At 35.9% G+C, this 12,894-nt stretch overlaps 1 non-coding gene across 1 annotated transcript; it reads left to right on the top strand.

Moving 5' to 3' along the window:
* The first annotated feature begins 1,956 nt into the window (after nt 1-1,956).
* On the top strand, nt 1,957-2,063 carry LOC145565272 (small nucleolar RNA R71). The gene has a single exon (XR_014095001.1). It is a non-coding gene; the product is annotated as a small nucleolar RNA R71 (small nucleolar RNA).
* Nucleotides 2,064-12,894: the final 10,831 nt, after the last annotated feature.

Genomic DNA, 12,894 nt, shown 5'->3' on the forward strand with positions numbered 1-12,894 from the left:
GAGGGTTGCTTCAAATTGGCATTGAATTTAACACTTGCAACTCGATCTGGCGAAACACTTACCGTAGGCTCAAATTGCACAACGTGCTTCGTTGATTCCACTTTTTCGTCCTCGAAACCAAGACCAACAGTGTAGAGTGCTCTTTCTATTGCATCAAATTCCTTCTGCCTTTTGTCTATCTCATCTGAAAGGGATGCAACACAAGATACCGCCTCCAAGGGATCTTTTTCAAGAGCTTGGGGCTTGTTAGAATAATTCTCAACCACATTAACACTAAAGCATTTCTCCTCAGTCATGGAGCTTTTAGGGGTATTATTAAGATTAAAAATAACTTTATCATCCCCTACTGATAGTGTTAACTTACCACTTCTCACATCTATGATTGCTCCTGCAGTGTTAAGGAATGGTCTAGCCAAAATAATTGGGATTTGCATATCCTCAGCCTATCAAGAACAACAAAATGCACAGGTATATAAAATTTACCTACTCTAACGGGGACATCCTCTAAAACACCTAAAGGGTATTTGAAAGAACGGTCGGCCATTTGTAGAGTAATATTAGTAGCTTTTAATTTACCCATATTCAGTTTGGAACACACGGATAATGGCATAACACTAACGCTAGCACCCAAATCACATAATGCATTATCAATCATTAGATTGCCTATATGACAAGGGATAGAAAAACTACCCGGATCTTTTAATTTAGGTGGAGACTTATTTTGAAGTACGGCACTACACTCTGCAGTGAAAGCTACTGTCTCTACCTCACTAATAGATCTTTTCCTTGTCAATATTTCTTTCATAAATTTTGCATACGAAGGAATTTGTGTGATTAATTCAGTGAAGGGAATTGTTACCTTCAAATCTTTCACCATCTCCAGGAACTTACCAAACTGCTTATCCAAGTTTGTCTTCAATTGACGATTGGGGAATGGAAGTTTGATAATTGGCTTTGGAGCATTGTTGCTCTTATCTGGAGTAGCCACCTTCTCTGGAGTCGTGCCCTGCAATGTAGAACTAGACATGTTAGTAGTATCCTTTAGCCCTGCAGGGCTATTAGCTACATTGTAAGGTTCAATGGAATCAAGATTAGCATTATTTAATAAAACTGGTTCATCAACTCTGGGCATAGGGGGCCCTTCATAGTTTGAACCACTCCTTAGGGTAATTGCATAGGCTTGATCCGTAGGCCTGGCCGGCTGCCGGCTGAGCTCCCTGCTGGCGGGCTTGTAGAGTAGCGGAAAGTTGCGCAATCTGATTATCTACAATTTTGTTATGCGCTAGAATTGAATCAATCGTCGCATCTCTACTCTCCATGTGCTTCTACATATTAACCAACATTGCTTTAATTTCCACCAAAGAAGGGTCGGACGATGAGGAGGTTTGTTGTGGTTGGTTATTCTGGCCAGCATTGGGATGATAATATTTCTGTTGTTGTTGTTGTTGTGGCGCCTGTGGTTCTTGTGGTGGTGGATTTTGAACATTAGTACTCCGGTAGGAAAGGTACGGATGATTTCGATACCCAAGATTGTAGGTGTTGGAGTATGGGTTATTCTGCCTATAAGCTTGAAAGGCATTAACTTGCTCCACGGAACTCCTGCAATCTTGTTCCCAATGACCTATAATACCAAAATTTTCACAAAAAGCCTCATTAGAATTATTATTAATTGCAGAAACATTAGCTACATTAGCAGTGCTCAGATTATCTAATTTTTGGCATATAGAGGTCAGCTGAGCTTGCAAAAAGGATACAGAGTCAACACTATGTTTCCCCTTGTTAGCAAATCCTCTAGGATTCCCATATTGGGAATTATGTACCGCCATATCTTCAATAACCTGACCTGCATCATCAACATTAAGATTCATAAATCTCCCACTAGCTGCAGAATCTAAAATTATTCTAGAAGAATTTCCAATGCCATTGTAAAAGGCTTGGATTAACTGCCATTGTGCTAAATTATGGTGAGGGAATTCTCTTTGTAGGTCCTTGAACCTCTCCCAAGCCTCATATAAGGATTCATCGGCTTCTTGGGCAAAGTTCTGAATCGCACTCCGTAGTACGGCTGTTCTCTCTACAGGATAATACTTGTTATAAAAATTCAAAACCAAAGTTTCCCAGTCAGTTATACCAAGTGCAGTTCTATTTAAGCCATTAAACCACAATTTAGCTTTTCCAGCTAAAGAGAAGGGAAAGAGAATCTCCCTGATTTGGTCTTGAGTGACCCCGGCTTGCCTGATGCTATTGCAGTATTGACAATAGTCGGCAATGTGAAGATTTGGGTCTTCACCCTTAGCTCCACTGAATTGCTTCTACTCTATCATCGTTATAAATTGAGGTTTAATTTCAAATTGAACCCCATCAAGAGCCGGAGTGGGGGTAAGATGTGGAAAGTCGGTAAGCTTTGGTTGTGAGTAATCACTAAGCTTCTTTAGAACCGCCATCTCTGATTCTGTGTCTGATGATACCTCTGAATCGCTAGAACCAGTTGGAGGATCGCTGTAATACCCCGTATTTTTATACGTATTTTATTTAATATACATACAATTTATACGTATTTTATTTAATATATATATTTTTTAAGGGTATTTAAATAACTCTAGCATTTTAATTATGATGTTTTAATTATTTATCCCATGTAAATTCGGAATATTTTACAAAAAGGAAAGGTCGTTTAATTAATTAATTAATAGAAGTTGGGGTTTTATTTTAAGAAATTATGATTTTTAACAAGTTTTAGTAGGGAATGGATTAGGAAAAACTAAAGGAGGAAAGTTTAGGGTAAAAGGGGAGATAGAGAAGGGGTATAAATATCCCTCTTATGAGGCAATTCAACGTTGCCCAGAGTGGAGAAAACCCAAGGTAAACTTCTCTCCCTTTTCTCTTTATTTTTCTCTTTCTTTTTTATCTCTTTCTCTCTCCTTCCCTTCCCCTCTTGCCGCGCACAGCCACCACCGGCAGCCACCACCACCACCGGTGGGCCGCCGGCCACCAGCACCAGCCGGCAGCAGCGGCGACCACCGGCAGTGGCGCCGGCCCCCTGCTGTCGGCAGCCCTGTTTTTCCGAAAAAAAAAAAAAAGGTTTTCTTTTTAAAAATCAAATCTTTATTACCTTAAACTAATCTATGCTATAGTCTAATTATAAATTATGAGGGTTTAAATTTGATGTTTGGTTATTATAATTGTGTTAATTAATTTTCAGATTTGGTTTTTAATTAAAAAGCCCCAATTTTTGAAACCCTAGGTTCTTGATTCATGATTTATTGAAAGATTATGATGTATAATAGGGTAGGCCTTTGTTTTAAGTGTTTTAAAACCAAATTACAGCAAGTTTTAATTATAATAAAGTGCTGGAATTTTATGTAGAACACTTGATATTAGGTTTCTTGAAGGAATTTTAATTACCCATTAATTGGGACTTAATTTATGGTGTTTTAAATATAATTTCAGCTTATTCTAATTAAATTATGAAGGGTTTTAAAATAGTATATATTGCTGGAAATTTGTTTAGAGTGGATATTAATACTCTATTATGGATTTAATGTGTAGGAGACTTTGAAGTAAGCGATTTCTACTAGTCGTGGCAGTTTTAATAACGTACTCAAGGTACGTTCGCGTACTTAGCATATTTTGATGATGTAGAATCATGCTAGGTTGGATTTCAATCAATTACAAGTAGTATCATGCTAAGGTTTATGTATGGAATTGTGAATTTATGGTGTTTGTGATTGAATTGTGAAGCATGAATTATTTGTGATGGTTATGGATCGGAAAATTATATTTTGGGCATGTTGTGTTTGAACCACGTTTTTATTTATGGCATGTTAGAAGGCATGATTAATTAAACTACATGTTTAATTATGTTTGGAATATTGAAAAGGAATTTTATTATGGTTTAAATAATTTTTATTGATGCTTTAAGCATGAGGAAGGAGCTATATAAGTGTCTATGTACACAAGGAATAAATAGTATGTTGGTGCCTTTGTGCACTTAAGATGTTTTTAACACCGAGGGATAGGATTTTTGGCGCATTATGCGTTTAAGGTGTCTTTGACACTGAGGTAGAATTAAAAAGGGTTCAACAATAAATAATATGTGGCCACTAATTATTCAAGAATTAAATCGGTATGTTTGTTTGATTGTATAATTATTGTTGATTGACTTACTATGCTTTGAGAGTCATCACCAAGTCTAATAATCTGTAAATAACGTAAAGTGATAGAGATTACGCACCAAAACTCTTGGAACGTATATACCTTGAGTATGAACAATGGGGGGAGTTATGGGGTTTTATATTTAACCATAACTTCTAATGGAGTACAGGACGCTGTATATTCCTTTTTTATTATTTATTATTATGCGCAGGAATTCCGCCACCTTTGTGTGGTTTTGTCGCTGGCACGGTTAGCTCCCGTGCCAGTTAACCTCAAATTTATTTGGGGGAGGTTAGGAGGTGGAAACCCGTTCGATGCGTAATCAATGCAAAATGAATTAATTAGTGTCTAGTCATTGTGTTATGTTGATTGGTGTGTTGGTAAACAGGTGCGATGAGGTAAGTGTGTGTGATAGGTGAAAGCATGTTAGTGTGGCTAATTTACGCTTATGTACTCAGCTTTGCTGATTGTGTGTGTTTGTGTTTTTGGCCATGTCTTTATCTTGGCCCTATGATGACCCATTTTTAATGGAGAGTAGTGGAAACAAGTAGAGATAAACTTTTCAGGTATTGAAGCATGATCATGATGGGGCATGAGTGAAGAGTGAATCCTACTAGTTTTCATTAGATTACAATGTGTTTTATGCTTTATTTACTTATGATGTATTATGTATGGACTAACATAAAGGTTTGATTTGGGAACGGTTTTGAATAAGGGCCTTTAATGGTTCCAAGTTGTAGTTTGATTTTATTTGACTTGTTCGTTTGGTTTTAAACTTTATTTTCGTTTGGTTTTAAACTTTATCTTCGTTTGGTTGACTTTGTGTTGACTTGTTTAATCGGTTTTTAATTTTGAGTCTTCCGTTGTGTATCTTTGATAATTGCCTTAGCCATTTTCACAGTGGCGGTAATGTCTTAGTTATTCCTAAATCGTATTTTTAAAAGAGTAGAATGGGTATTTAAAGGAAAGGAATTTCTAGGGTGTTACAATCGCGGTGGTTATTATTATTATCACCAGAATCCGCCAGGATTTGCTTGTAGAGATTTTTCTGTCTATGGAAGGAACGCTCGATCTCAGGATCGAATGGGATGTACCCTGATCTGGAACACCTGGGCATAAACAAAAAACTAAAAGCAAATATGAGATTTGCCTCAAAGAACTAACGTTCTCTGAGACAAAAAGAAAATAACCTAGACTACAAAAATAATTAGAAATAAAAATAAAACCGTTTCCCCAGCAACGACGCCAAATTTTGACAGGGTAAAGTCTTATCCCCAAATCAAAACTAATTACCTAAGTCCTCTAACTAAAGTAGATAGGGAAGTAGGGTCGAACTCCACAGGGAAACAAGTCTTTCTACTCCTAATTAATTATTATAATCTAAATTATCTAAGTAACCAATATTTATAATTGAATAATAAACTAAACTACGGAGATTAAGAATAAGGAGAAAATAATATATAAAAGGATCTAGGGCATAGGTTCACCAATAAATAATATTCCATGGTAGAATATAATAATCATTCATCAATGCATATATTAATCAGATTATAAAGGGTTTTCGCTACGTATTATAATCACACAATTAATTTACCGGTATTAAATCTCATCTTTCGAATCTCGACCTAACCATTTATAAATTAACCTGCCTATTGAAACTAGACCTAAACATCAATTCTCCTCTGTCGAATTTCGAATCAATATTGTCAAACTCATGCATAAAAGATCAGGCCTAATCTAGTCACAGAGCATTAAATCAATCAATAGGAAATTAATCTAGCATTGATAATTAACAACAATAAATCACCCTTTCATATTATTTATGGATCCCCACAAACCCTAGAAACAAAACTACTCACACATAATAAAAAACTAAACAAATCAAAGCAATAAAGCAAGACATAATTACAGGAATAAAATAAACAACTAAGATTAAGAGAAGAGAAATAATTACCAAACGAATCTGGAATTAAGAATGGATTAAGAACAAAGGTTTAAGAGAGAGAGAATCTAAGAAAACAATTAAGAGAGTAAAGAAAGAGTAAAGAGAGTAAAAAGAGAGAGAGAATCTAAGAAAACAATTAAGAGAGTAAAGAGAGTAAAAAGAGAGAGAGAAAGAAAGAGAGAGAGAGAGAGAGAGAGAGAGAGAGAGAGAGAGAGCCCCTAAAATCGTATTACGGAGGAGTATTTATACTCCGTACAAATCCTAAACTAAAACAAACTTAAACGGCAAAATTAACTCCTAATATTTACACGCGCCAGATCGGGCGAGGCACCGCCCAATCGGGCGCGCCTTTTTGCTCTTCAGGTAAACTCTCGCGCCCGGCCGGGCGCGTCATCGGGCGTCGACCTTAGCTTCTCCCGCCCGGTCGGGCGCGCCTCCGGGCGTCAGCCTCTTTGGCCGGGCGGCTCTCTTGGGCCATTAATTGGACTACGATTGGTCCAATTCTTCGGGCCAATCTGGGTTTCCTCTTCGGGTCTTGATTACTCGGTCCAAATGCCCCGGTATCACCTATACCGAGCCCTTAATCACCGGTTTAATGGCTTTAACCGGTCCTGGGCTATAAAGTCTGGTCGTGCTTCTCCAATGTTCATGATTGCTCTAAAATATCTTGGGAAAATACTCCAAAAGTGTAAATGACAAGGTAAAGTCGTATCCGCAAATCAAAAGTAATTCCTAAATCCTCTAACTAATGTAGATAGGGAAGTACGGTCAAATCCACAGAGAAACGAGTCTTTCTACTCCTAATTAATTAATATAATCTAGATTATGAAGTAACCAATATTTATATTTGAATAATAAACTAAACTACAGAGATTAAGAATAAGGAGAAAATAATATATAAAAGGATCTAGGGCATAGGTTCACCAATAAATAATATTCCAGGGTAGAATATAATAATCATTCATCAATGCATATATTAATAAGATTATAAAGGGCTTTCGCTACGTATTATAATCACACAATTAATTTACCGGTATTAAATCTCATCTTTCGAATCTCAACTTAACCATTTATAAATTAACCTGCCTATTGAAACTAGACCTAAACATCAATTCTCATCTGTCGAATCTCGAATCAATATTGTCAAACTCATGCATAAAAGATCAGGACTAATCTAGTCACAGAGCATTAAATCAATTAATAGAAAATTAATCTAGCATTGATAATTAACAACAATAAATTACCCTTTCATATTATTCATGGATCCCCATAAACCCTAGAAAGAAAACTACTCACACATAATAGAAACTAAACTAATCAAAGCAATAAAGTAAGACATGATTAAAGGAATAAAATAAACAACTAAGATTAAGAGAAGAGAAATCGTTACCAAAATAAATCTGGAATTAAGAGTAGATTAAGAACAAAGGTTTAAGAGAAAGAAAATCTAAGAGAACAATTAAGAGAGTAAAGAAAGAGTAAGAGAGAGAGAGAGAGAGAGAGAGAGAGAGATAGATAGATAGATAGATAGATAGATAGATAGATAGATAGATAGATAGATAGATAGATAGATAGATAGATAGATAGATAGATAGATAGATAGATAGATAGATAGATAGATAGAGAGAGAGAGAGAGAGAGAGATAAAGAGAGAGATTCTAAATTCGTATTACGGAGGAGTATTTATACTCCGTAGAAATCCTAAACTTAAACGAATTAAAACGACGCTAATCGTCTCCTAATAATTACACGCGCCCGATCGGGCGCGCCTTTTTGCTCTTCAGGTAGACTCTCGCGCCTGGTCGGGCGCGTCACCGGGCGCCGACCTTAGCTTCTCCCGCCCGGCCGGGCACGCCTCCGGGCGCCAGCCTTTTTGGTCGGGCGGCTCTCTTGGGCCACTATTTGGACTACGATTGGGCTTCAATTCTTCGGGCCAATCTGAGTTTCCTCTCTGGGTCTTGAATACTCGGTCTAAATGCCCCGGTATCACCTATACCGAGCCCTTAATCACCGGTTCGATGACTCTAACCGGTCCTGGGCTATAAAGTCTGGTCGTGCTTCTCCAATGTTCGTGATTGCTCCAAAATATCTCGGGAAAATACTCCAAAAGTGTAAATCCCTGCAAAAGTCAACCAAATCTACGAAAACACTAGAAAACACCAATTAGTAATAAAAGTGGCTCTAAAGAGCCAAAAAACACTACTAATTATGACCAAGGGACGGGGGTAAAATACTATATAAAATAGACACATCAGTAAATTCCTGCAAAAGTCAACCAAATCTACGAAAACACTAGAAAACACCAATTAGTAATAAAAGTGGCTCTAAAGAGCCAAAAACACTACTAATTATGACCAAGGGATGGGGGTAAAATACTATATAAAATAGACACATCAGATCCCATTTCCTCTATGCCTATGGCCTTTAAAAGCCTAGGACTTTACACCTTTTAGGGTATTTTAGGATTTGAATTTCTGATTGTTTGGGGACATTGAATTAGAATTGATTATATCATTACGCTTGTAGGCTTCGTTCGAAGTGCGCCTACGTTAAACATGTGTGAATATTCTTGGCACTCATAGGAAGTGGGAATTGACATAATACGATTAGGGACAAGGAAACTAGGGAGCCGCCAACAAGTTTTTAAGGAACTTGTAAACCGTTTAGGGGATCGTTAAAGGCAACCACGATTAAGGGACAACGAAAGGCAACAGTAATTGATCCGTGAAGGTTACACCCCATTCATAATCCATGAGATTACTAACTCCATATGGTTCGGAACCACGGAAGGAGGATTGTGGATGATAGTACGAAGTGAGTTATGGAGTCAAATTCGCCCGTATTGGCCTCTACTCGATTCTTATAGTGAAAAGTGATTTCTGCGATCTCAAAAGCATACAAACAAAATATTCAATTCGCTCCAAACTATTATTATGCTAAATTGGTTTAATATTAATGCAACATATAATTCTAAAATATTGTGATCACTTAATTAAATAACAAGATTAAAAAGGAACCTAAACCAGTTGTCCAAATTATCTTACTAGTCGTGATTTTCAATTACATATTCCCTTTAAACATGCAATATGGTGATCATAAATAACAATAGAATAAACATTAATATTGGAAGCGTTTTAACCATAATAACGTTAGTCAAATTAAATAATAATAAACCTAATCATGATACTAGCAATATTAAAATAAAATAAGTAATTAAAGTTATTAATTACTCACATTTCGTGCGCTCCTTTAAATTGCTACATCATGAATAAATTATTAGTAACTTCAATAAAAAAATATAAATCAAATGGAAATTAAATTAAATTAAAAGTAGAGTTGATTTGGTCCAAACCCTTAGTTAGTTATATCCTTCACGCCTTGGTTTAAGGACGGAACTTCGGGTCAAGTATGGACTCCTTGGAGTGCTTAGGGGAAGTATTATGAAAGAATAGGGTGGCTAGGGTTAATGCTAACGCAAGAGAGAAAGAGAGAAGAGAATGATTTTTGGTGTAGAGGGAGAGAGAATGAGTTTTGGTGCCCCGAAAGTGCAGAAATCAGGTTTGTATTTGTAAAGGAAATGAACAGAGGGATGCACGGAACCCTAGAAGAGATAAGAGCTGCAAAAAAACCCTAATTGGGCACCGTAACACGGTGTTGGGTACCGTGGCATGGTACAGTCCACCGTGGCACGGTGAAGCACACCGTGTCGCGGTGTATAATTTGTCTAAAATGCATCCAGATTCATAAACGCGTGAGAAAAAACGCAAAATGGACACGGGAAAGCACTGTGTCATGGTATATGTACCTTGACATGGAGAAGAATACCGTTTCTCAGTACCAGGCACCGTGACACGTCAGCTTATGCTACGACGCTGCAATTTAGTTGTTGTGCGGTAATTCCAGTTTTTTACGCAATTTTAAAACTATGATTACTTTTGATCCATAACTCGGAATAAGGCATATAATATATCATGGGAAAGATTATCAAGTCTAATTCCCAACTTAATTAGAATTAGGTCAAAATCATTTGTAGATTTTAATATATGGTCGTTTTAGTGAACGGGTGTCGGTTTTAGGCCGAGTTTAGTATTTTGCTCATATCATCTTTGTTTTAAATCGAAATTGGGCTTATGATATATCGTTAGAAATCTTATTAAAAATCATATCCTACAAAATAATAATTGGATCAAAATTATAGGGCCCCAAAAGTTTCTCTCGGTTTTATGATGTGGACACGAAAAGTGGAAAGTAAGTTATGGCTTAGGGAAATGGGCTAGGAATTGGGTTAGTTTATGAAATGTATTGGGATTGAATATGGATTTAAGAATTTCAAAGGTTAAATGCCGACCAATAATGGCAGTGAAAGGTTGTTCATCATCGATTTTGGTTTTGGGGAGACATTTTTAGGTGTCTACAACGCTTTTTTTTTTATAAGAAACCAATAGAGAGTCGCCAATGAGTTTTAGGAAAACTAATAAATCTTGTTCATGCCTTTCTCTCAAGTATAATTCATGGGATATTTTAGACGAATCATAAGTTTATCCATGCCCAAATTGGTCTACTAATACCAAAAATGAGTTTGGGAGCAAGGGTACTAAGATAACGTTCCTTTTTTAAAGGAATCATAATCTCAGCCCTAGTGCGGCCTCTACTAGCTCTTCCTTTTTCACATTTTCATCATCAAACAATATACAGAGTATGCAACGTGATACCTAAAACTAAGTTAGTTGATTTTATTTACACGCGTCAATCACATTATGACAAATTAGGGGTGAAGAGAGAATGAATGACTTGTTTAGCTTGATTATTATTCATCAATAGGTTGAGTATTTTAAACAAAACCTAAGCTCATAATATAGGAAACAATCTTCCTAAAAGATATACTAGCACAACCATATATCCTAAAGATATATTCTCTAAATAATATCTTGACATAAATAAACCTAAATATATTATTCTCTTAATGATATATACGGAAAATATATCACAAATATATTTCCCGATATCTCATATTTCTAACACATAAATATTACATCACAATGAATGTCGTTATTCTTATTTAATTCCAATTCGTGAAAGAGAAATAATAAACAAGATTCGTCTTGACTTAGGTGATAAAATAATCAATTAATTAATCCCATTTTAGTCATATTTACATAAATAATACTATGTTGAATTGATTAAATAAATATTTGTTTAACGTGATCAAGAAATACTAATTAATCGTTATATGTGATTTAAGACAAGAAAAGTAGCACGATTTATCTACGCGCTCGGGAATTACCACTTTTCCTTGCTAGTCTTCGTTTAAAATGCAAATGGAGATGACAATCAATTTGCCGACGCGCTAGCAAAATTAGCCTTAATGATCAACATTCTACATCAATTAAATATGATGCCATTATGCGTTGATAGAAGAGAAGAACCGGCTAATTGTAACGCAATAGAGGAAATAAATGACATTGAAGGAGACCAACGAGCTTTACGAACACTTGCGGCCCAATATGGTCTAATAAATGGTCAATTATGCAAAAAAAGGACCAAATGGTCAAAGCTTACTATGTATAGGCCAACCGAAGCCACACGCCTTATGGAAAATACTCACAAAGGTGTTTGTGGACCTCACATGAATGGAAAAATGCTAACAATAATATCAAGCAACATAATAGATTAATACAAATCATCATCATAATAATCGTAATCTCATCAAAGCATAATATTATTAGCAAGATCCTAGGCCTGATACTAACAAGATTAATAACAAATTCTAGCATGTCACTAAACAATAAAAGTCAAAGCTTTATCCCTAACATGATAACATGATAGAAGAAGATAGGAAGCAACCTAAGCATGATACTAGAAAGCAATAATTAACATCCTAACATGATACTAGGAATTAAAATAATCTAAGCATGCTTTCTAAAGATATGGAGCAATAAAATAACTTACTTGGTTACCTCGTATCTCTTTCACGTCTAGGGCGAAGGCAACTTCGAACTTGGCTAGGTGTGTCTAAGACTTGTGAATGCGGTATTTTATTTGAAAAAGGAATGATTAGAAAGAGGGAGAAAGAATAAGCTTCTAGCTTTTTAGAGAGAGAAGATAATAGAAGAGATGATTGTTGGTAATTTGTGAATGAATAAAAATAGGGAAATACGACCCTTTTTATAAGAAAAATAGCCCGGAATGATAGGACTAGTGTCCTTCAAACAAGTGTATTATTTCGATAGAGGGTTCGGAATTATTAGAAAGCTAATTATTCAGTGAGGTCAAGTGAACGAAATGCCTAGGTGGAGGCCGCTTCCGATCAGTAATATTAATGTATAATTAATATTACATCGTAATCTTGAATGAACCCTTCGGGTCACACCCAAGAAACTAACGAACCAACATGACGAATTAATTCAGAAGGAATTAATGAGTCACTCGAGTAATTAATATTTAAACGTTGGAAATTCGAGCTTGGAGCGTGAATTCGAGCGTCGGAAGTCGAGTTGAATTAATAAAGGACGAGAAGGTAAAATTACTAATAAATCAAGAATTTGCCAAAATACCCCTAGAATGTAACACCCCCAAATTACTCTCTAATAACAATGATACAAAACCTGATTAAAAGAGTAGTTTAGGAGCATTACCACCACGTGATTACGTAAGGATTTTCAAAATACAAATATTTGCAGCGGAAAAATAAATACTTAACTTTTATTAAATAATAATAGTTATCAAAACTGAACCACACGAGAACTCTTCATGAAAATCATTAACCAATAAATCTAGACTAAGTGATTATCACC

The sequence above is a fragment of the Chenopodium album genome, chromosome 1 (genome assembly GCF_948465745.1).
Source record: "Chenopodium album chromosome 1, dcCheAlbu1.1, whole genome shotgun sequence".
Taxonomy (NCBI): Eukaryota; Viridiplantae; Streptophyta; class Magnoliopsida; order Caryophyllales; family Amaranthaceae; genus Chenopodium; species Chenopodium album.